The sequence below is a fragment of the Carassius auratus genome, chromosome 42 (genome assembly GCF_003368295.1).
Source record: "Carassius auratus strain Wakin chromosome 42, ASM336829v1, whole genome shotgun sequence".
Classification (NCBI taxonomy): domain Eukaryota; kingdom Metazoa; phylum Chordata; class Actinopteri; order Cypriniformes; family Cyprinidae; genus Carassius; species Carassius auratus.
Genome location: NC_039284.1, coordinates 17593232 through 17618083, shown reverse-complemented (window position 1 = coordinate 17618083; position 24852 = coordinate 17593232). Strand labels below are relative to the sequence as shown.

The window sequence follows — 24852 nt, the reverse complement described above, 5'->3', positions numbered from 1 at the left end:
TGTTATCTTCCTTTTAAATAAATGCCGCTTGGTTTGATATTTTGTATCTAATGCAGTGACATTTAAATGTGGCTTAATTGTCCAAATACTTTTTAGAGCCACTGCTAGTGCAACATGTCAATGTAAATATACTGTGCAATATTACCTTTTCAAACCCTGTTGAGCTTATGGTGATGGTATACTCTATTGAGTCTCATTGCCATTTAACATTTCCTGTTAGTACATTTTGGGTAAAGTCATAGTCCTGGAATGCTACTCAGAGCATAAATTAACTACTTAGAGGAATGCTCATGTGTATTTTCCTTCAGGGGCCAACTCAAAGAGACACATCTCAGTACTACAAGAGAAATGTTCCCCAAGACCAGTGTGCCGTCCACCTGTGTCATCTGGTGTGTACAAGATGGTGAGTCAGTTTTACAGAAGGATTCTGTTGGTGGAGGAGTCAAGGATCTCTTATCCCAGATAAACAATAACTGTTATCTAAATTGTTGAAAGTTGTGCAACCAAATAACTTTTTGATGCTCGGGGCTTTAGTATTAAATATTAATTTGGATATAAATAGTATGTCTTTCATTGTATTAAATAGAAAATGATCAAAGCAGGTTTCACCTGGGCTCAAGTGGAGCAGGATTTTTTCTCAGTATGATTTTGTTGTCTTTTTTGATAAATCATATTTAATCAAATGGTTTTTTGGGTAATTTTTATTGAATGTATGAAGGCAGTCTACACAGGTGTTCCACAGGTCTAAATACTTTTTTGATCTATAGTGTATTTTATACCTAACAAACTTTTTGTAAAAGTGATGCTATCCCTTGTGAAGAAGTATACTTTAGCATAATTAAAAAATAATAATACTTATTACAGAAATAATATACTTCAAAAGAATATACTTTGTGGTAACTGTATGCCAGGTATTACAGTATATTTGTAATTACACATTTGTAGTGATTAAATTGCTATTTAGTACACATACTTTAAGTTTAATATTGATTAACACACTACAGCTTAAATAACAATCAAGTACTTAACATGAGTTTCAGTATGTTAGTCAACACATCAAAATACGTCTACATCTTTTAAGCATGACAAAAGTTTATTAAGCACACTTTTTCAGAAAGGGATCTTTTTGTTAAACTAGAAGTGGGTTTGATGTCTTGCATCTAATGCAATGACATTCAGGCATTTTTAAGTGAGTCGTCAATGTTCAAATACTTTTGAGGCAGCTGTATACTTGATTTTATGCATTATGACACTACGGTCTAATCTATGTGTTGAAATATTGGGATGGTCCACTTGCTATCAGCATGTCAATCTCTCAAAGCATTGCTAGCGGAAGGGCGCAGAGGGTGGCCTTGGGTGCAAATGATCATCTAGTTTCACGCTACCTGAGAAGAGCGTCCAAAGCTGTCATCAGCCCTATTTAGGGAGCAGTAACACAGCGAGTAATTGCCCGTCACTTTACTTCACTCATCTGTGCTCCGGGTCTGTCTGGAGCCAGCGCGCCCACGCATCCCTCCTCCCGACCTCTCCAGCACTCACCTGAGAGCTGATAACACAAGATTTACTACCTGTGACACTCCCTCACTCTCAAAAAAGAGCCTTTTAATTACTAGCTTTTCCCAGTCATGAGGGTCACTGAAAGGTTTCTGTTGGACGCGGCTGAGAGGGTTTATATGAGCGATGCCTGGCTATGGGGCCAAAGGATGGCGGGACAAGTTGAAGATTCCTCCTTACGGTTCAGGAATGTTTCTTTTCAGTCCAGGAAGGGCCAGTGACTTCAGCGTGACCTTCCAGGTCTTTCGATGAGGCTTAACTGTGCCAGGCGAGGTGATAAATCTAGTCTGTCACAGGGTAGAGTGAATGAAACATATTCAATAAATCGGTGCTGTCAGTGGAGCCGTGGGGACGTGGGTGGCAGAGGGCCTCTCCTGCCTGTCTGCAGTTTGAGGAACACAAAGGGCCCACACACAGAGTCAGATCTTAGGACGTTTCTCCCACTGTCTACAGTTCAAACAGTGGTGTGAAGTTATGGAAGAGACGATCTGTGCAAATAGATGGACTCATCTTTTTTTTATGGCAAAACATAGGGCCTATATCACATTGAGTTGGTACCTAAAACGGATTATGTTTAAGGTCCAAGAAATGTTATGTGAGATGATACATTTATTTCTGTTATTAATATTTATTTATTTATATTGGATCACGGAACAAAATTTCAGGCCTTTAGATATACATATGAGCCTTGGAAGCACTGATCACACTGAGGCTAAGCTAGCAAGCATTATGAGACCACTAATTTAATTTTGCATTTGACATTTTGATACAGAAGCCGTAAGACGCCATTTAATGTTTATCTGTCTTGTTTTCTTCTGATCATAGCTGCATTTTCTCATGATTTCATCGTTCACCATTTCTGTCATCAACCATAAAACCATGATATACTGCTTATATAATAAGAAATGCTTTATGAGCACCAAATTTGCACACCAGATTTTTCTGAAGGATCATGTGACCGTAAAGACTGGAGTAATGGCATTAAACATTAAACATTTTTTTAAAAAATAAATTTTCATGTTTAATTATTAATACATCTATATACACACTAGGAGTCAAAGGTTTGGAATAATTAAGATTTTCAATGTTGTTGGAAGAAGTATCTTGTGCATTTAATTTATGAAAAAAACTGTAAAATAGTTTTTAGTGTCACGTTATATTTCAGAAAGCATTCTAATAAACTGAATTCTTATTACCAATGTTGAAAACAGCTGCTTAATTATTTGTGGAAACCAACAGTTTCAGGATTCTTTGACAAATGTAAAGTTCCTTTTTTTGTAAAGAGCATTTATTGAAATGTTTTATAACATTACAAATATCTTTACTGTCACATCAATGAAATGTGTCTTTGGCAAATAAAAGTATTAATTTCTTAAAATAATAATAAAAGAAATAACTGACAAAAAATGGTAGTAAAGCATGATCTTTTGGGGGTTTTGTAACACACACACACACACACACACACACAACAGCTTTTCAATTCTAATTGTTTATTAGTGTACCATCCATTCTAGTCAAGTCATGCCTGTTGAGTTACAGCTTGCTTCTAGAAGTTGTGCCTAATGGTTAGAGAGTTTGAACTCCTAACCCTAAGGTTGTGGGTTCGAGTGTCAGACTGGCAATAAAACGACTGAGGTGCCATTGAGCAAGGCACCGAACCCCCAACTGCTCCCCCCGGGTGCCGCAGCATTTGGCATAAATGGCTGCCCACTGCTCCAGGGTGTGTTTTCACGGTGTGTGTGTGTGTGTGTGTGTTCACTGCTGTGTGTGTGCACTTTGGATGGGTTAAATGCAGAGCACGAATTCTGAGTATGGGTCACCACACTTGGCTGAATATCACGTCACTTTCACTTAGAGTCTGCCACACTCAGAACCTGACCACTGCAACAGCACAATTTAACCAGCAGAGGACAGCACTTGGACATAAATCTCATCCTGACAAGCAGAGGTATAATCCACAGCTCGGCTCTTGCGATATCTTTTAGAATCATTTTCATTAAAACTCATTAATTATGAATTTGGGTTACCATTTAGGTTTTTAGTCTTCCTCCTAAAGCTCCATACCTGTTCAAGTCACTTTAAAGATGTATTTTCAGGTCAAATATGACATTTCAAGATCCAATAACGTATCATTAATATATGTTTTTTAATAATAATTTATTACTCATTGTTGGCTGCTGTGTGAAGGTGTTTCTGTTGATTCTACTGGGTTTTCAGCCCAGACAGACTGTGTTTCCCACATGCCTAAACAGATGTCAGATGCTCTGGAGGACTGGCAGAGAATGGCAGAGTATTACAAGGAAAGACCAAGGATTAGGATGTGTGGATGTGCTGTAAAAAATTATTTAATTATTTTATGACTCACCATAGGTGGCTATCAGCAAAGTGACTAATGCGTGACATTGAAAACTAGATGTGTTGAAATAAAACCATAAGGCTATGGATTTAAGGAAGTACATGCAAAATGATTTAATAAAAATAAAAAAGTCTGTAAAATTTCTTGCATAGATTTATATGTAAAACTATAATACATTAAATCATAGTAGAACCTAATTAGATCAAATTATACCCAAAATGTGTACTTACAGTGTCCTGTCACTAGATGGCAATAGACACGCATTATTTTCCTGTTAGAAATAACGGATAAATTAAAGATTTTTATATTTCTTATTGTTCAAGACCCTGGGTTACTAAATGTGGACTGTTGCATAAATTTCAAATTAAGCCCTCTAATTATCATTGAATTCTTTTATTAGATTTTTGATTGATTGAACAATTCTTTCCAACTTCCATTTATTGTATTTCTTTATTTCTCATAGGCAACATTGTGTCCCAGTGAGCTCAGAATGTTCTGAAAACCCAGCACCTTCTAAATTCATCTGTGCCCCCTTTGTTATGAAAGACACACTTTTCCCCAAATACCAGGTACAGCGGCACCATTAACAGATGGACATGTGCTTCCTTTTCAGTGCTGGGACTTTTAACAGCACCTTTTTGCAGCAGAAATCACAGCATGCCTCCTCCCATCAGCGTCCTGCGTTCCTGCTGTAGACTTCTGCATTCGTAGAAGAGCCCAGAGCAGCTCTGTGTCTGGTACATGCTTTCTCTCTGTTATTATCTTGCTTCGAATGTAATTATCTTGTAAGTGCATAAGAGAAGAGAAATTGGGTGAAGCACTTGAGGATGATCTTGTCAAGAGTTTAAAATATATATATATATATTGTTTTTAGCTTGAATATTAATACATGCAGTTCACATAAATCATAGCTATTATCTCAAGGATATTACCTTTGAGTTTGCTTATGCTGGGAATATTAAATTCCTCATGTTACCTTCTGATCAGAAAAATAATTGAAGTGAAATGTTGTTTTAGTGTTAAACACTTGTATGCCATAAAGTCAGTGCTCTATCTTACATTTTTATTTATTTATTTTTATTCTCGGATAACACTGCCAGATCTGTGGAAAGAGAATCTGTTGGATGAGCTGCTCAATGTGGTGGAGTCAGTTAGCCATGTGAAGGACACAGAACTGCTTCTGAGGTTTGTTTATTTAATTAACCTTAATTAGCATAGTCTAAAGTGGAAGTTTTGGAAAACACATTTGGAAAACCTGGTTTCTTTAAAACATGAAAATATGTTACTTTTTTATTTTTGTGTAATACTTATTTTTTTGTAATTGACAAAATGGCATAACAATGAAACAATTTACAAACATATTATTCTGAAAAGTAATATATATATATATTGTTATAATGTTTCTGATTTTATACACTACTGTTCAAAACCTTATGGTCAGTATGATGTTTTAATACTTTATTTAGCACAGATGCTAAATAATTAATGCTAAATAAATTGATCAAAATTGACAATGAAATTGATGAATATATATATATATATATATATATATATATATATATATATATATATATATATATATATATATATATATATATATATATATATAAATTATATTAGGCATATTTTCAATATTGATAATAATTAAAAAACAACATTGATAACCAGCAAGCCAGCATGTTAGAATTATTTCTAACGAATGATGCTGAAAATCCAGCTCTGCCATTGCAGGAATAAATTAAATTTTCAAATATATTCAATTAGAAAACAGATAATTTAAATAACTGTAATAATTTTTCCCAATATTATTTTTACTGCAGCCTTGGTGAAGTTCCCAAACTGTTTTAACAATAGTAATTAACTTCTAATATATGATCTATTCCATGTAGTTTCTACAGTACATCCAGAATATTTAGGCTATGCCTGCATAGATTTTATACAAGATTTAGAAAATGATTTAAATTAGTTTTGATGCTCTATAGAATGTCACAATGCAGAACACTGCTGTGCCAACTTTTCATATTTGTGCATACAGTACATACAAGAATGGTAGAAAATAGGAAAAGAAAGAATTGTTAGTTTGCATTCAAGTCACTAACTCCAGTGAATTCTCAAGACATTTTCTGAATAACATTGTGTTGGACATTCTCTAAAAACTTGGCCTTGTCCCCAGGAAAATGTCTTGCCTATTAAATGTAAGTCTGTGGCAGACTGCAAAACAGCCTCACTAACTCCCTCTGGGTTCATCTCAACAGAACAGGTTGAAAATCTATTCTAGTTTTGATGTTGGAGAATTATTTCGTGAATTCATAGTACTTTTTATGAGTTAACCTCATCTTTTATATAAAGCTATACTGTTAGTAAGCTAACAACTGTGCTCTTTCTATTCCTCTGGATAGTGTTGTTTTTTTTTTTTTTGTATTCCAAACCACTCTTTGTTAATCACCAACTACCAGTGGCTTAAAGTTTTCTCATTTTTAAATCCTTCCTACACCTCTGCAAATTCCAGTTTCAACTACTAATAGATCTTTTTTCTAGTTTTCATTCTGTGCATATTAAAGTACTTAAAACAATTCTGTCTTTTTAATGTAACATTTGGATGCAAATTGCTCTACTGCATTGTAACCAGACTTTCACGTCTTGTAATATCCTGTCTCCCCTCTGGGTTTCAGGCCCCTCACTTAACCCCAGATCTTGAGCCCCACCTTCGACTACAGTCCGACTTCACCAGCCTTTCCCAGGAGCTGGAGCATGTGCGGTGACAGCAGCAGCAGCAGAACTCAGTCTGTGCAGGTCTGGCCAGAGAATCCCCATCCAATGCCAAACAAACCAAGCCTCAGGTGGTTCACACCGAGCACAACTTGTCAGAGCAGCCCTGCCAGGTCCCAAACCACAGGAGGAACAAAGGCAAAGAGAGGGCAAGGTTGTCCTGTTTCAAATGCATGGGGCAAGAAAAGAGGAAAAACACTCTGTCATGATGGCTTACATTTAGAAAAAACTGAGAGAGCCATCACGGACACTCACAAGGTTTAAGAATTCCAAAACAACACTAAAACATGAAATTGAATGTAAACCAATGATATAAAATAGATTTTACAGCAATTTATGATATATGATAATTGTATATATTCTAAAATGAATATTTATGTCCCATTAGTATTCTAAAAGGAACCGTTTTGAACATCATCCTTCTTGAAGTCTGTTGTGATGTTTGCATTAATAATGTGTTTATCTATCCTTTTATTCTCCAAAAGGAGTGTGTCTATGTGTCAGTTACCATAGGAGTCCAAAACCTCCAAAAGACAATTTTCACTCTTCTGCCACAGTCTGCCCATGATCCTAGGTTTTGAGACCTTTGCCACAGATCGTGTCAGTTCTGTGTCAGTTACCATAGGAGTCCAAAACCTCCAAAAGACAATTTTCACTCTTCTGCCACAGTCTGCCCATGATCCTAGGTTTTGAGACCTTTGCCACAGATCGTGCTGGGAGAACAGACAAATTGGACGCCTGGTTTGATGAGGTCTTTCTCCCTCTGGAAAATGTCCAGAGTGTAGGCTCTTTCCATGATGGTCTGGAGGAGAACCAGCTTCCACAGGACGAGATCCAGGATCTGAACAGACTGGTTTTGGATGAAGGTATCAATGCAGCTGATTTAGACCACGAAGTGGCCAAGCTGACCCAAACTTTGACTGAATGTAGAAACCACAGTGCCTTCGACTGGTGTCGTCGTGGAGCACTTTCATCAAACTTGGTCATCTTAACCAGGCCATTGAAGATCTCAATGCTGTAAGCCTTATTTTCTTGTCTTTTATTAGTGATGCATGTTAAGGTAAGCTCAACTTATACTACTGCTCATAAGATTTTTCAGTGTTGGCTCATTGCAAAATGGTTAATTTCAGAAATCATTATCCAAACAAACTAAAACAGAATGTTCTACAGATGTGACCTGATTTTCTGCTTAGTTTATCGTGTACTAATGATCGATCTGTTGTTTTTCTATTTTTAAAGGCCATCTCCCTGGAGCCTCATTTACTGGATGCCTACTGGCACAGACACTGCATCTACCTGCTGAGAAATGACCCTGATAGAGCTCTGGACGATCTAAACGTCATCGTCAAGAACAACAAGAAGCATGCAGGTGTGTGCATGAGTCCACTTACATAACCAGACAGCAGGGAGACAAGACATTGATGCAATACTAGTGTATGCTATCTGACCTCTGTATTGGACAAAGCAGAACCTGAAAGGTTAAAGGTCACATAACCAAACAAGACTGTCATATTCTGAAATAAAAAAGTTTGATGTGCTAATATAGACATACTCCAGCATTCATAATACTAAGCTTCCTCCATTTAAGGAAAGTAAGAATCAGTTTATAAGAAACAGGTACACACACACACACACACACACACACACACACACACACACACACACACACACATATATATATATATATATATATATATATATATATATATATATATATATATATATATTTAGGTGTTTTTCAATAAATTAGAATGTCATGGAAAAGTTAATTTATTTCACTAATTCAACTCATGTGAAACTCGTGTATTAAATAAATTCAATGCACACAGACTGAAGTAGTTTAAGTCTTTGGTTCTTTTAATTGTGATGATTTTGGCTCACATTTAACAAAAACCCATCAATTTAAAAGAGTTTAATGTGCAAAATTGTTCCTTGCTGTGTGTAGCACCTGAATATCCTTTCTGCAGTCTGATATTTCCCGTTTATGCAGCACATTTCAGCATGATTTTTTTTATACATGCATTGCAAAGAGGCTGTTGGGCGAGTCGAAATCATCCTAGATGAGAGAACTGCAAAGGGCAGTTTGTCTTTTCATATGTGAAGGGGATGTTTCTTAAAAGCACTGCAGCAAAAATGAGACACTTAATGGTCCGTTTAACTGTAAGGGTCAGAGAGAAGGTGGGAAATGGATTTGTAAAAAAAAAAAAATGTTTGAATGGAATCTGTGCTTTTTTTTGTATTGCAAGCATGGGCTTTCTGAATTAGTGTTTGCCAGGTGTTATTTTTGCACACTTTAACCACTATATTTAGCTGGTATTTAGTTTATTGGACATAATTAGTCAGTTTTTCCAAGCTTATTTGAGCAGAACACAGTTGGCAGGCACATCATGCTCTCTAAATATAAATCTGAGATCTGAGTTCACAAATGAGTGCTGATAATGCTGATTATACAACTGATTATACAACACTTAATCATTCCCTCAGTGATTACAATTTATATGGAACATGGAAGATTTAAAACATAAATCTTTTTTGACCCCCTAGACTTTCACCATCAACTCAAGGATCGATGTAATACAGCACTTCAACAGCTCCAAATGGATGCAGACGCTGGAAGACTTCCCCTTACTGCTAAAACAAGAACCTGGGAATGCTGCAGCCAGGTCAGGATTATTATGGATTTTTATTATGAATCTCATTCAGCATGCTTAGTGTTTGATTTCCACTAAATATAATTACATTACATCTGCGCTGATGTGTAAATCTAATTACAGTTTTTCCACTTAGGCAGGACATACAAAGGAAGGATCTTTTCCAAGGTGGTTAGTTTGAGATGTCTATTGAGGACTTTTCTCTGGCTGTGCACTTGGATCTCCCAGTAGCTGGTGGCGTTTTACCACAGAGGGTGTCTGCTGAGGGAGATAATGCCTCATATGGCCTTAAGGGGTCTCAGGACATCTGGTAACACGCACGTTTGATATAAGACATGAAAACGTGTAATTTTCAAATTTCTGAATATAAAGATACAGTAGCCTACTTTGCTAACATTTTGAGGGGCCTGAGGAAGACTGATGCCCATGGGAGTTTTTAAGTAATATGTTGAGGTCTGACACTTTCTGTTGGAAAGCAGGATGATTAGACAGATGGTCCAGTCACGGTTGTTCAACAATCAATTCAAAAGTTACACATGAGCAGGGGCGTGTCTAGGGGGAGGCTGGGGGAGGCAGTGCCTCCCCTAGGATAAGCCCTGCCTCCCCGAGAAACGGACTGTCCCTCTGATGATAAATAAACATTTAAAAGTTGATTGTTTTGTGCATTTTTTTCCATCAGTAGCAGATAAGTCTGACCCATAGAAAATCCTGTTTGGCGCTGTTTGACAGTGCGCGCGCGCTTCAGGCTTATGGGCTCAGAAAAAGTGCATCATGTGAGAATAGAACGCCAATGAAATGTTTACCTGGCAGATCCTTAGAGCAGTGGCGTGTCCACAAGGGTAGCACAAATGAGCTTTTCCACTCCAGTTGCCACCCCAAAACAGCGTATGGGATCGAAGTGCATTGACAGCGGAACATCGTGATTTTGACTGAAACAGGGTTTTTTGAAAGTCTGAGAATTCTGCGACTTGCGACTGCGATTTCTGCCGAGGGTAGTATATTAATATTTTTGGTTGTGGACGATAAAAATGTCTCCACGATCTGCTTTTGAAGAAATATTGTATTGTGCCGCAGCGCACATTCTATCAGCTGCAGTTCTGGCGCCACGGAATTAATATAATACACTAACATAAGTGTTAACTTAGCGGTACTCTCACAGGATACTGCACTTATTCACATTTTTTTTTAATCCTTACTGCTTATTTAAAAGTTGTATTCGTGTGTTTTTCTGACATTCGGTTTTTCTAAGCACAAAGCGCGACACGAAAACGAAAAAAGCCCTTCAAACTGTGCCTGATTACTAAGTTATGTTCTGTTCTAATACTGTCGAAACAAACAAGGTTTATGTATTGACTAAGTTGGATATGTCTATAATGAAAGTAAACAACTGAAAGAGGATGCATGTCTGTATGCATGCATCATGTCTTAAAGGGACAGTAGGCAGTACATGCTGCCGTGTGAATTAAAGGGATAGTTCCCCCTAAAATTGAATTTCTGTCATTGTTTATACACTCACATGTTGTCCAAAACCTATATTAACTTCTTTCTTGTGCTGAACACAAAAGAAGATATTTTGAAGAATCTGTGTAACCAAACTGTTGCTGGTCCACATTGACTTTGATAGTAACATACTCTGGAAGTCACTGTGAACCAGCAACTGTTTGGTTTTCTACCTTCAAAATAACGCTTATGTTTAGCAGAAGAAGGAAACTCATTCAGGTTTTTTTCTTCACTATTAAAATTTTTGGGTGAATTATTCCTTTAATGTTAATAAAACACAAAACCCACAGAGAAAAATCACTCAATACTCTTGACTGAAAAAAAAAAAAACTTTAATACAGTTGCTTTAGGTGTATATAGTGTTTTATTTTTATATGTGTTCATTATTTTTTTTAATGCTCCTGCTAAATACATCTCTTGTACCTGAAAATAAAACAGTTTGTTTGTATAATATCTGTATTTTTAATGTGTATCTTTGTTCTCATTTTTTAATAACTAAGATAAAATAATGACAAAGATTTTTATCTTCACCCATGCACTTTGGCCTAAATATCCCCCATACTTTTTCATATTTTGTTACCTTAAAATGCTTTATAATAGGGAAATTAGTTTGGCTGTGATGCTCAAACAGCTTGCAAAATAGAAAAACCAACATGACAAAGAATCAGGATAAAATCATGATTTCTAAAAAAAAATTATTAGATTTTTATTATATAACCCACCCCTAGCTGAGGGAGAACAAACCCATACAGACTCCACAGCCCCGTAAAATAATAATTACATTTGCCTATGGCAAGCACCACTAATCATAAATAAAATTAAATAAACAAATAAAATAAAAATAAAACCATGTTTAAAAATAGTTATGTTGCCTCTGCTAATGACATCATAAACTCAATTCTTATAGTTTCACAAAAATAGCTTTTATTTCAACTCTTCTTACCCCCTGTAGCCTAAAATGTTTTCTTTTATCTAGGCCTACATGTTTATATTTATTCATTTAGCAGACACTTTTATCCCAAGCCACTTACAACCAGAGAATACCATTCAAATACTGTTCTCATACTGTTCAAATGAACATATGCATTTTTTTTTTACCTGGGGCCGCATTCACAAAGAAACTTAGAGGCTAACTGGCGAATTTATGGTAGCACCTACGTCTGGAACAGCTTAGAAGAAACAAATTAATTTACCTCTTGTCTATACAAACGTGACTTCAGATTCATTTTAAAAAAGCTTACTCGTGTAGCAAGTCTTCTCACAAACAAACACCTGTCACTCATCATCAGGCAATCACTGTGATCTGTTCTATATATGAATCTGTGAATAATAATAATAATATCATCATCATATTATTAATGTTGACCGGGTTTAACCAACTTTTATGTGACAGCCCTATAGTCTAATAGGGGCCCTCTGGGTTCCTGGCTTAGAAAAAGATATGCACTAAAACAGATTGTGTGTAGTAGGCTATAGCTTAATCTTGCGCTCAATTTTTTCAGTTGTTTATGTTGCCCCCCAAAAAAGCCAAATGCCCCCCCAAACATGACATCCTGGTAACCCCTCTGCACATGAGTGTTTTTCATAAGATTTCTTCAGGAAGCCCAAAGGAAAGAAAAAACCTGAAACAAGATCTCTTTTATGTCTTTCATATCGCACATCTTCTTATAAACATCAATGGAACTGCATCTGCTTCTCAGTTTTATTCCTCCTGAGAGAGATCTCCGTAGCCTGTTTCTGCTTGTATTTCAGTATTACGAGTTAACATCTCGTAATTATATAGATTCAGAATTGCAAGAAGAAGAAAAATATTGTGAGATATAAATTCAGAGTTGTGAGATAAAAACTTACGATTACCTCTTACCTCTTTTATTATTATTATCATCCTGTGGCAGAAACAAGCTTCAATATAATCAATGTATGACAGTAGTTTTTTTTCTTAAGGACTTCTAGGAGAAACATCTGAGACAAAGCAGATAATGTCCAGATATTAGCAGTCAGCTATTAAAGAGGTCCTATTATGCTCTTTTACAAAGTCTTGATTTTGTTTTGGGGTGTACTAGAACATGCTCTCATACTAGTTTGTTCGAAAAACACATTATTTTTTCACATATTTTACATTATTACAACACCTCTCTCCCCATGCTGAACAGCTTGAATAGTTCCTGCATCAAATGAAGGCCCGCCTTCTGAAATACAAAATGTGCTGTGATTGGTTAGCTGGGTCAGTGAGTGTTGTGAATGGCACCATTGCCTGTATGGGAAATGTCATTCTCCTTCATGACTGAAGCTGCTGTGAGCTTCAGTGTAAATATTGCATCAATATCAAATCAATTTGAGTGCAATTTAAACCTGGATGGTTGTAGCCACTATAAGTTCATCTGCCTTGGGAGAGCTAGCCTGTCTCTGAAATAGTGATATCACTTTTTATTTGCTCTAGTGTTGCTCAATCAGGTCTCATCATCCCATTCCTCAATATTTGTGATATCACAAATCCTGGAAAAGCTGCGTTGTAGTCCAAACGAGTCACTCGTTGTAGTTTTTAAAGAGTGATTTCTGTTAGATAAAATATCTCCCTTTGAACTGAACTTTGAACTTTGTTACTTTGCCAGAGTAACTTTTTTTATGCTCGAACAGCAACATTACAGACTAACTAAAGCTGAAGAGGGGAAAAAGCATAATAGGACCCCTTTAATTGTGATGTCATATACATGCAGATTTCTGAATGACCCTTTTTTTTTTTAGCTTTGATTTCATAAATGGTCTGGGGAGGGAAATCCATATTCTCATAATATGTCTACATGACTTTGATCTACATCTTTGAAGAAAGTCATTTCTTATGCACATAATTATGCACTATCAACGGGGCCACTCTCATAACATCCCATGGCAGGCAGCTGCATCTGTTAAATCAGGTCATATGTTTATAATATCACTACTCAGCCAGCAGAACAAATAAGAGCCATCAAGTCTTATCTTATATGATTCTGGCAGCTGTAATCTGCTCCTTTGATCTCTGAAGATTGGAGGAATATTTTTGTCAGCGTTGTCTACTGCAAACTGAACAGCTTCATCAGTAAAGTGTTTCACACTGGCCACCTAAGCACAATGATGCTGTGTAACAGGAGTGTAGGCATGAGTAGAGCTTTGGCACTAAGCCTATTTTTGCGACATTGTACCATGGAGGAAATGCTTGGCAGAAAATGCACTTTACGTTAATTTATTTACATTTATTCATTTAGCTGACGCTTTTATCCAAAGCGACTTGTAATTGCTATATACTGTATGTCAGAGGTCGCACGCCTCTGGAGCAACTAGGGGTTAAGTGTCTTACTCAGGGACACATTGCTGTCTCACAGTGGATTCGATCCCAGGTCTCTCACACCAAAGGCATGTGTCTTTATCAGCACAATATTTTGCAGTGTTTGAAGCAAAATAAATACTGCAACAAACCAGTCATCCGTTGTCAGGGTTGATGCAAGTTCCACATATCAGCAGCACTTTGCATTTAATTTAATGTGAATAAATTACACTTGCCCTGCATCATATTTGCTGAATGAAATAAAACACTCGTTTCATGTCACACTTTCACACAAAATACATTTTGGCTTTCTGCAACCATTTGTAAGGTGAAGATGTCTTGTTTTAGCCCTTAATCACCAGAAAAATTGCCACAAATACATGATTTCTATCTTCCTTTGAGCCAGGTACCAACTATTTGTTCAGTTCTCTCCGTTTTTCATATGTATGAATGATTATGAATCCTGATTTTGCAGATTTTAAGTTAAAGAGGGGATACAATGGTGTTTCACGTATTCAGAGTTGTTCACAGTGTTAAAGAGATGGATTCTCATGCTAAACATGGCCAAAGTAAAAAAAAAATAACTTAGAAGAATGACTGAGAATTTCTGTGCTGAAAATCTTACTTCCGGGTTGGTAGAAGTTTCGGCTGTTTTTTTTTTCCGGAAAACCAGTGGATTTAATGACGTAGACGAGAGTGGAACTCCTTATATGAGCATTTCTCTGGGAAAAGCGCGCCCGCGCACACATTAACCAGAGGAGAGCGAGACCGCGCACATCAATGCGCTTCAAAATCGTCAGCAGCGCTGCATAGGAGTTGTTCGAGAATGCCTCCAAATAAGTGTGTTTTTGGATGCGAGGGAAAGTTTACCGTGTTCAGCTTCCCCAAGAACCCAGCGTTACATGAACAGTGGATGCAGTTTGTTTTTCCGGGGCAGCAACGGAGTGTATCAAGTGTGTTTGTGTGTTCTGGTCATTTGAGTGACGAATGTTTTATAATCAATGCTCAAGTCGACGCTGGATTTGCACATCATCTGCTATTAAAACATGGAACCGTCCCTGTGATAAAAGACCCCATTCATGTAAGTACAACTGCATCAGATTTCTGTATTTTGTTGTAAATCAGCACATAAGTGAATATATGTTAATGGAAACAACACGAAACATCAGTATTATAGCTCCGCCCATGGCATGCCTCCAGGAGCTCGGCAAGAGCTTCCGGAAAAGAATCGGAAAGCTGTATTTTTCTTTTATAAATATGATAAAAATAAAGACATTTTGGATATATGAAGGGTGCAGTACTACTCTATAGGTACTCAAGATTAACACAAGATTAGGTGAAACTGTGTATGTTATTTACCCTTTAAATAATAGATTTTGAATAAGTTGTTGTTGAATACAAAACTTTGTTTGACTGCTTTGTTATTTTTAGAAGTGCATTAAAGCTGATAAATATATAATTTGAACAGTCATTCTTATTTTTTTTGGGGGGGGGGGGCTGTATGTGATGGAAAGTTTTTGTCGAATTTTTTTTTTTTAGTCAGCACCATCAAAACAGGTAACATTAGGCCTTTTTTGCAAATCAGCAGAATTTGTTTTTACCATTTGTAAATGTAACTGAGCATTATTTTAATGCTCTGTTGCAGTAATGAATTAAATACGTAATGCAGTAATGCAGAAATCAATTAGATCTTTTGTGTAAAGCCACACAGTGCACGTCATCACTCAGAGCAACTGTATTACAAACCTACACTGCAAATTGTTGCCAGACACAGATAATGAAAGTGGTACTTGGAGATCCTCAGAGAGCATATGCATGTGCTGAGAAGTAAAATCAAGAACTTTCAAAGCCACATCCTCTCATTAGCTGTGATTTATCTGTATATGTGTGTGTGTGTGTTATAGTTCTAATCAATGACAGTGCAGAAAACCTAAGCGCATTTTTAAATCATGCTCTGGTCTACATTACGCTTCGGCACTGGCAGCAGGCTATGGCTGCCTTTGAAGCTGTGATCAAACTTGACAGGTGATATCCCAGCCTCCTCCACTCTCTGACAAACAGATCTTCATTTTCTTTTGTTGCACCAGTGCAGAATGCCATAGTTGAGGATACATTTATTGAAGCTTGAAACTCTTTGAAAGTTACTTTAAAAAAAATCTATTTTTGGTAAAAAGTGACACAGAGTCTCTGAGCAGATTATTTAAAATCATTGAAATCTGAGTCATCATCTCTCCTGTGTGCACCTCTCTTAAGTCACAGCAGTTTTGCAGCTGTTGCCCACGTCAGTTTGGGACTTCTCTGTCTGCTGAACATGGACTGACATTATGAGGCCATCAAAAGTTCAGTAATGCATTGAAGGAGGATCTCACCTATGTAAAAGCCCACGTATGCCAGCCCAGAGCCTACTACTACGTAAGCAAATGTTATATGAATGATTTGGAGTGCTTCAGAAAAAGATGAAGGAATGTGTTGTCAATGTATTTAAAATAAAACTGATACCATTGTTTATATATCTCAATCGAGGTATCACCATATTTCATCAAGTTTTTGAGGAATAGAAATGCAGTGCATTCAACAGACTATACTGTTGTTAACAAAAAAAAGATTGTTTAGCTGAAAAATGTCTTTAAACACAACATAAATTGTGAATTGTGAAAATGACTTGTTTTACGACCTTTACGTAGCACAAGCCATTGTAAAGACTTAAGTCTATCCCTCAAAGCCTCATTTTCATTTGTGTTAAATTCAATATGGCATCTAAGCCAACTAAGGTCTATAGTTTAAACAAACACCAAAACCTGTTTGTGCTACAGTAATAAATAATACTTCAAATCAAGCTGCTTGTTGGAAGAGATGTGTTATTTCTTTTCTAAACAACCACACTTACAATTTCACTTGCATAAATTATTTAAAGTAAATATAAGTAAATATATTATATATCTTTAAGTAAATTTATATATGTTGTTTTAAAAATATATACATTTTTCAAAATGTTCTGTTAGACATATTTAATATTAATTGTTATAAATATGTTTTGATACATTTATGTATATATTTTTTAAATATATGGCTGTAATAATTTTTTTAATAGCATTTGGTGATTTTATTAGATTTTATTTATTTTATTTATTAATTGATTTTATTTTTTTGTCCTAATTCCTTTGGTCATTTAACCACTTTGACACATCAGTTATAACTGATAATTTCATTCAAAGGGTGAGGATGTCTGAAGGATACCTTCAGGATCGAGCCAATTAGGAATTGTACCTTTGGAGGGAACTTTGACGATCCTTTGTCTCTAGGATGGTGTTTTACATATGAAACTGGATTGGCTGGTCAAAAGCATAATCTTCAAGATTCTTATACTACTAATGTGTATATATATATATATATATATAATATATATATATATATATATATATATATATATATATATATATATATATATATATATATAAACAACAAAGGAAAATAGAAAGTAGACATGATCTAAAAAAACAAAAAAATCAGTGCAACCTGCTGAAAGGAATTTACTTCTGTCCCTCATTTGTCTTAATTTAAAAATCTAACCTTGACTTAGGTCCACGACAACAGGCTATATTGTTTTTAATTGGTGATGTCTGCTATAGAGAAAAGCTTTTCGAGGGAAGTGACCTGGCTACCCTCTGTATATGGTACGCAGCAATAATGAAAACAGGTTATCATCGCATACAATTAATTTTACTCTCCAGCAAATTGCAAGCATACTTTCAGTTACTGAAATGTCTCAGCTCTTATCTCTCCCCATCTTTTAATGAGCATCATTAAATTTTGTTTGCCCAAATGAAGGTGAAGTAAACCTAGAAGGAAATTGTGGTTTATGTTGCCATAACGACAACTAGACCCAGCTGTAACCCTCTCCTCCTTTCCGTCACAGCTCTGGGTTTATCACCAGTCCAGCAAGCTGTCGTCCAAACGCTCCTGGGGAACTATGCCAATGCCATCGCCTGTCTCTAGGAAGCGGTCGATATGTGTCCTTCTCCTCCACACCTCATTCTTCTCGGGAGGACGCTGATGAGGGAGAACAGGTTCACAGTGAGTCCGAGACTCATGCAGGGTGTATCTTAGTCAAGCTCTGTCTGGCAGAACTAAACCAGCAAAACACCAAACAGACTTCTCCAAAGACAGCAACTAAAATAAGTCATTATTACTAGGAGGATCTGACAATGGCGATCCATTTGGACAGAGCCTGTTCATTTGCTTACTACAACTGTTACGTATGTTTTCATGGGCTGCGGGATTATGAGCAGGTGACGTTTTTTTTTCATTTCCCCGCTTTGCATCCGCTTTTTCAAATCAGCAATGCATGCATGATCATACATACAGAAACATATAGGAATGCAGGATGATTTTTCATAACAACTGCACTTCTGCACTTGCATTTTAATGCATAGTTGTTCTCATCCTCTGCATTATTTCTCTTTAATCTTAAAGGCTCTCAGAGACTACAGCATTACGCTGGTCTTGGGCTGTAAGACAAGGCTTGAGCTGAAAGTGTTGATAAACCGTGGCCTTCTCTATGTGGAGCTGAATGACTATAACAGTGCCCTTCAGGTAGGCCACAGTTATAAAGAAAGAAAATAAGAAGCATTGCTTGCATCAGGCCTTTAATCCGTTTGTCTCAAGGATTTCGAAAGCACATTCATCACGAAGTTTGATTCATAGTGAGGTTTTTCATATTTCTCTATTCTTGTTTTCAATGCCAACATGAAATGTCATTTACAACACAGTTTTAAGACCATAAATAGACATACAGTATTTTGGAAATAAAAAATGAGACAAAACATAAGTTTATTCCTTTTTTAATTGATTTCAATGTCAGACTAGCCATTAAATATAACAATAACGTTTTGGAATATGATTTTTTTTTTTTTTTGCTAAGTTGACTTCAGTAGCAATTATTATAAAAGAAGTAGTAATGAAAATTTTGGTGGAAAAAAAACTTTTATTGAGAGGATAAAAATTTAAACTATATTATGCCTGAATTATGAAATTATAAATAAATAAATTGTGGGTAATCATGTCTGTTGGCACAATAAGCTTAAAATATACACACTACCATTCAAAAAATTTTTTTTTTACTGTGGAAGGCATGATACATCAGGATGTTTTGTTGAATATAAAGTTCAAAACAATTTATTTGAAATATAAATCTTTTGTAACATTATAAATATATTTTCTTTCACTTTTGATTAATCCATCATTTCTGAATAAGAGTATTCAAAAGTAAAAAAAAAACTTACTGACCCCAAACCTTTGGATGATTTATGGAAAGCATGAGTTTGAGTGGAAGAACACTCTAAAGACTATTATTAATGGTGTCCTGAAACCTTGTATGACATTTATGAATAGTTATAAGCTCTCTGTGAAGTGTGCGGCTTATCAGACAGGTCTGCATTTAAATGGTGCATTCAAAGCGTATCTGTTATTTATATTGATCAACACTCAAAAGGTGCTGTGCTTCCAGAATGTGCTCAAATCGACTTGTATCAGATTAACAGCCAATGACAGACAGGAATTATCATCTTTTTACATGGGCTATATAATATGAAATATCTTAGTAGCTCTCTTAAGAGACGCATTGCTCTCTGAACTATCATTTAAAAAAAGAACATGCTTTCAGATCCATAGAAGTTGACATGTACATTGCTTTAAAGGAGCACTTTCAAATAATTGGCTCTTCACTATAATTGCAGGGTGTTTTTTTTACCTTTTTTAAACTGTGACATCTGGGTGAATGCAATGTTCATGCTGGGAATGGTGCAGAGCTTGTAATTCAGTGTTGAAAAGCAAGAGAGAGGGGACGTTTTTACAGAGTATTCAAGGCAAAGTTCATAATTAAGCAGACAACTAATATTCATGTGCAAACAGAATTAGGACACATCACTGAGTGTAACTGTCTACTTTCTTTGTCTGTTTTCTGTGCTTCTGTGAAGCTGTGGACGCTTATAGCCAAGCTTTAAGACTTGATCCCTTCTTGCAAGATTCCCATGTGGGTAGAGGCAATGTTCTCATGGATTATGGGAACAATCAATCCAGGAAACAAGCCCAGAGGGACTTCCTCTCATCTCTGAATCTCAATCCACTCTGTTCAAGTGCCCGCATTAGCCTGGCATACAATTTACAGGTAGCATAAAAATAATTGTCTTGCTTTTTATTTTCCTCAGGTTGATCTTTCATAGCTTAACTTATAATGTTTAACTTTTCATAGCTTAGAGAAGTTCCCAAATGCTTCATTTAAGTATCTAGCCACATCCTTCTTAATCTTCCTTCAGAGAAATAGAAAAGTAAAAAAAATGAAATAAAAAAAACACTCTCAAATGATTGTGGATAGCATGCTAGCTCTGATAATTTGGTCTTGGAAGAATTTAATGTAAAATGTCACTGAATTTTGACTTTTATATCCTGGCAAAAATGAGCACTGTTGTGATCTCTTCTGAATCTATAGAGGGTTTTTTCCCCTTAGTAGAAAGATCTAAAAAACTGGAGATTTAAACAGTCTTTTTTAATCTCACTGAAGGCTAGGGACCCAGCTGAGATAGTAGAGAGATTTTATTTGTGATTTTTTTTGTATGGATAACATTATTTATTATAAATTGCATTTGCTGCAGTTGTATTTGTATGGAAGCTTATTTCTACCACAAATTGAAAAAGGAAATTGTAACTTTTTCTCACAATTCTGATTTTTTTTTCTTTTTTCTTGCAATTCTGAGGAGAGAAGTCTTATTCTGAATTGTTAGCCTTCAATTTGAGGTGAAAAGTAACAATTAGCTTTTTTTTTTTTTTGTATTCATTGGCAAAAACAAGCTTGTTTCCTTAACAGAGTAAGTGCATTTGCTACTTTTGTCAGAATTAATATCTCACAAATACTTTTTTTTACTAAAAATTGTGAGGAAAAGAAAGTCAGAATTGTGAGAAATTCAAAATAACCTCTTTTTATTCTGTGTTGGAAATAAGCTTCAATATTTAAGGCATCAATATTTGTAACTTCTCAGATGCAACAATATCCTCTTCTCGACAGCTAATATGCTGGATGGAAATTAAAATCTTTCCTGTTCTATCTGTTGCGTATTGTGATTTTATGTCATACATAAATTGCTTTATTATAAAATGTTGTCTTGTAATATATATAATAATTTCAGCAGGCAACCAGTGCATCCAAAATATGTCTGTTATAGGAAGGACACTAAATAACAAGAAAATAATCAAAACTGACAATAAATTCTTGACAACAACATTAGATATTTTAAAATTCCTCAATTACAGAACTACAAAAACTTTGCATTACAAAAACTTGAGCGATCTCTTCAAATGCTTGAGAAATGATATATTATAAATAATCTATGCTTGGTAAATCTTAACCTCATTAACCTTGGTGGTATTCATTTCTGCATTCTCTATTCAAGACTTTCGTTTGTCTGGTATGTCTCTATGCATACTCTATCTGACTTTGTTGCTCCATTGTCATTTTAAAAAGAAACCTTTCTTGTGTATTAAATGTAGAAGTACCAATGACCAGTGCCACAAGCCACAAACCACAGGAATCAAGTCAACAGTAGAAAACAAACAAGGATGTATCGGATTGCTTTTTGTATTCATCCTGACCCTCATTTTCTCTGATAATCTTGCAGACAGCCTGTTGCCTCTCAAGTCTATTGATTTCCACTAATCCACGTCAATGTCTTGTCCTCTGTGGCAGCTTTTGGGATTCTTCCAGAGAGTCTGGAATCAGTTTACTGTAGAGGTGAACCCTAAATGCTGGCCGGTGTATGAAGGCAGAGCTGTCACCAGCCTACAGATGGGAGGCATGTTTGCAGCACTGCAAGATATAAACACTGCTATAAAGGTTGTCAGTAAATATTTGTTCTAAGGAATTTATACATTTATTTAGCAAGGATGAATTTAAGTGGTTACGAAATGTTTGATTCAAGTAAATGCTGTTCTTCTGAAATCTCTATTCATCACATAATTACGAAAAACAAAAATGTATGACAGTTTCTACAAAATACAATCCAGCACAGTATTGTTTTCAGTATTGATAATAATAATAAAAAAAATATGTCTTGAGCAGGAAATCAGCATATAAGAATAATTTCTGAAGGATCATGTGACACTGAAGATTGAAGTAATGATGCTGAAAATTCAGCTTTTCATCACAGGACTAAATTACATTTAAAATATATTCAAATAGAAAACAATTATTTTAAATTGTGGCAAAATTTTACAATATTACTGCCTACATAGTATTTTTTATTCAAAAACATCAACAAATCTTACCAACCCAATTTTATTTTTTCACTGAATATATTTATTTATTCGGTTATTTAGTCTTGGTCACTCTTTTCCATACATTGAAAGTACATTTTTGTAAATTATTCCTATAATATCTCTTGTCTTTATCCTTTTCAGTGTAACTTAGTTTCATGCAGAGCAGCTCTTTACAAACCGAGGTCTGATCCAACAGTTCATGGGGGTTAAATCTAGTGCCATGAAGAACTAACAGACCACTATCAGCCTCAACCCGGGATATTCCCTCGCTTACTTCAACGCTGCCAACCTCTTCTTTTACAATGGACAGTTTGAGCAATTCACTACTGACTCTCTTGAGTCTCTCTAGACGAGAGCTGCTGAGAAATATAGTGAGTCTCATTTTTTTCTGCGACACATTCATGTGAGTACTAAAGCTGAGCTTTTGCCCTTAGATGAGTCTGTCATCCTGAACCGAGCCATCACTTAGCTCTTCTGCGGAAGCTCCCCGAATGCCTGCAGGATTTCAGTGAGTCTCTCTGCCTCAACCTGCTGTCTGCACATGCTACTATAACAGAGCCAACCTGTACTGCTCTCTCAGACAGGTCCAATCAGCCGAGAGGGACCTTACACAGGATGAGCTGTAGCAGGCTAGGTTCACTGCCACATTTTATTAAAGGAAAAATATTCTACATTAGTGTGCCTTTAGGTCCCCTGAAGTCCACTTGTACACTACCGGTCAAAGGTTGGGTATAATCTTTATGATCTCTTAAAAGACGTCTTTATGCTCAATGCTGCCTTTAATTGATAAGCAATACTGTGAAACATTATTAAATAATAAAAAAAAATATTTAAAAACCCCCTGATCCTTCAGAAATCATTCTAAAATGATTTGCTTCTCAAGAAATGAATACTTATATTCAGCAAAGATGCATTAATCAAACGTGACAGTAAAGACCTCTATAATATTACAAAATATTTCTGTTTCAATGTCTGTTTCAATTAATTAACATCAAAGAAATAAATTACATTTTTAAGTATATTAAAATAAAACAGTTATTTTAAATTGTAATAATATTTCACAATATTACTGTATTACTATTATTACTGTATTTTTTGATCAAATTAATGAGAAGAGACTTATTGTTTCTTGATTCCTTTGGCGTATATATAGAAAGGTTATTATGTTCCAACTTTGAAACATCCTGATATTAATATGCCAATAATGAATAATTACAGGGAGATTTGTACTTCAGGTCGACTTTCCATGTCTTCATGTCTGCACTTAATTAAGTCTGATGACACTGGCTGATATCTCTGTGGAGGGCTATTGTTAAGATGATGAATGGAGAATTGGTGAAAAGATCGCAAATTTGTCTTTATCCTCCTCAAATGCAGACAGTCATACACGTGCTAGTCTCAGTCTCATAAAGCATTCAGCCAGACCTCCCACAAATGCACTCATCGACCGTCTGATGCAAACTACACACTGAAATGCAATGCATCCCTGCTTAATAAAAATACAAATGTATTTAAAAAAAATACTGACAAACTTTTTTCATGTGAATTAATCATTTTCCTCATTGTTCCATTGTTCCTGTCTAAATAGGCAGTTCTTGAACTTAACAAGATTTAGTGTAGAACAGACTTTATAAGGAGTCCAAAGACTGTGTGTGTGTGTGTGTGTGTGTGTGTGTGTGCGCCCAAATTGTTCTTCTGGTATGTCCCTGTGGCTCAGTGGAATTGCGTTAGTAGTGCAAAAGGTTGTGGGTTCAATTCCCAGGGAGTACACATACTGGTAAAAAAAAACAAAATACATATACAGTAGTCTGATTGCACTGTAAGTCGCTTTGGATAAAAGCATCTGCTAAATGCATAAATGTAAACATAAGGCAGATGAATGATTTCAGCACACTTCACACACAAGAGGACCAGAGCACGATAGGCTTGGCTATCAGAAGGAAAACAAATGCAACAACCATGTCCCTTTACTGCTCTACAACTAGAGACAGGTGGTCGCTATGGTTACAGTGTAAACCAATTATAGATTTCCTCTTGACAGGCTGCATATTTATGAAGTCGAACGCAAGGATATTCTAGCATTCCTGATTCCTGAAAAAACGGAGTTTCTTCGAGCCCATTCCTAATTCCCTCCACCTGCGGCTGAAACAGGTGTGATATTAGGAAACAGATGGCCCTCTGTATCTAATGAGTGTGTTCTCTGTGAATGAAGTAATCACTTGCTATTCCAGTGTGCGCTTTCAAACAATCTAATTTTGTTAGCCATAAATAGACACATTGAATGCTTATACTATAAGCTCTTAAAATGAGTTTCTTTCTACATTATCTCACTCAAATCAAGGCATTTACATGTGTAAGCGCTTTCAATCAAAACAACTTCTGTAAAGGTACCAGGTGAGCAATGGTAATTTATG

The 24852-nt window shown here is 35.8% G+C and overlaps 1 protein-coding gene and 2 long non-coding RNA genes across 4 annotated transcripts in view; 2 read left to right on the top strand and 1 right to left on the bottom strand.

Annotated features, from left to right (window-relative positions):
- Positions 1 to 24852, bottom strand: part of LOC113060912 (neuronal PAS domain-containing protein 3-like) — a 783891-nt gene that overhangs the window by 295256 nt on the left and 463783 nt on the right. The window lies entirely within an intron of this gene.
- On the top strand, positions 197 to 5096 carry LOC113060940 (uncharacterized). The gene is made up of 3 exons (XR_003278314.1): positions 197 to 403; positions 4524 to 4647; positions 5011 to 5096. It is a non-coding gene; the product is annotated as an uncharacterized LOC113060940 (long non-coding RNA).
- LOC113060939 (uncharacterized) lies at positions 7864 to 10152 on the top strand. The gene is made up of 3 exons (XR_003278313.1): positions 7864 to 8048; positions 9224 to 9342; positions 9467 to 10152. It is a non-coding gene; the product is annotated as an uncharacterized LOC113060939 (long non-coding RNA).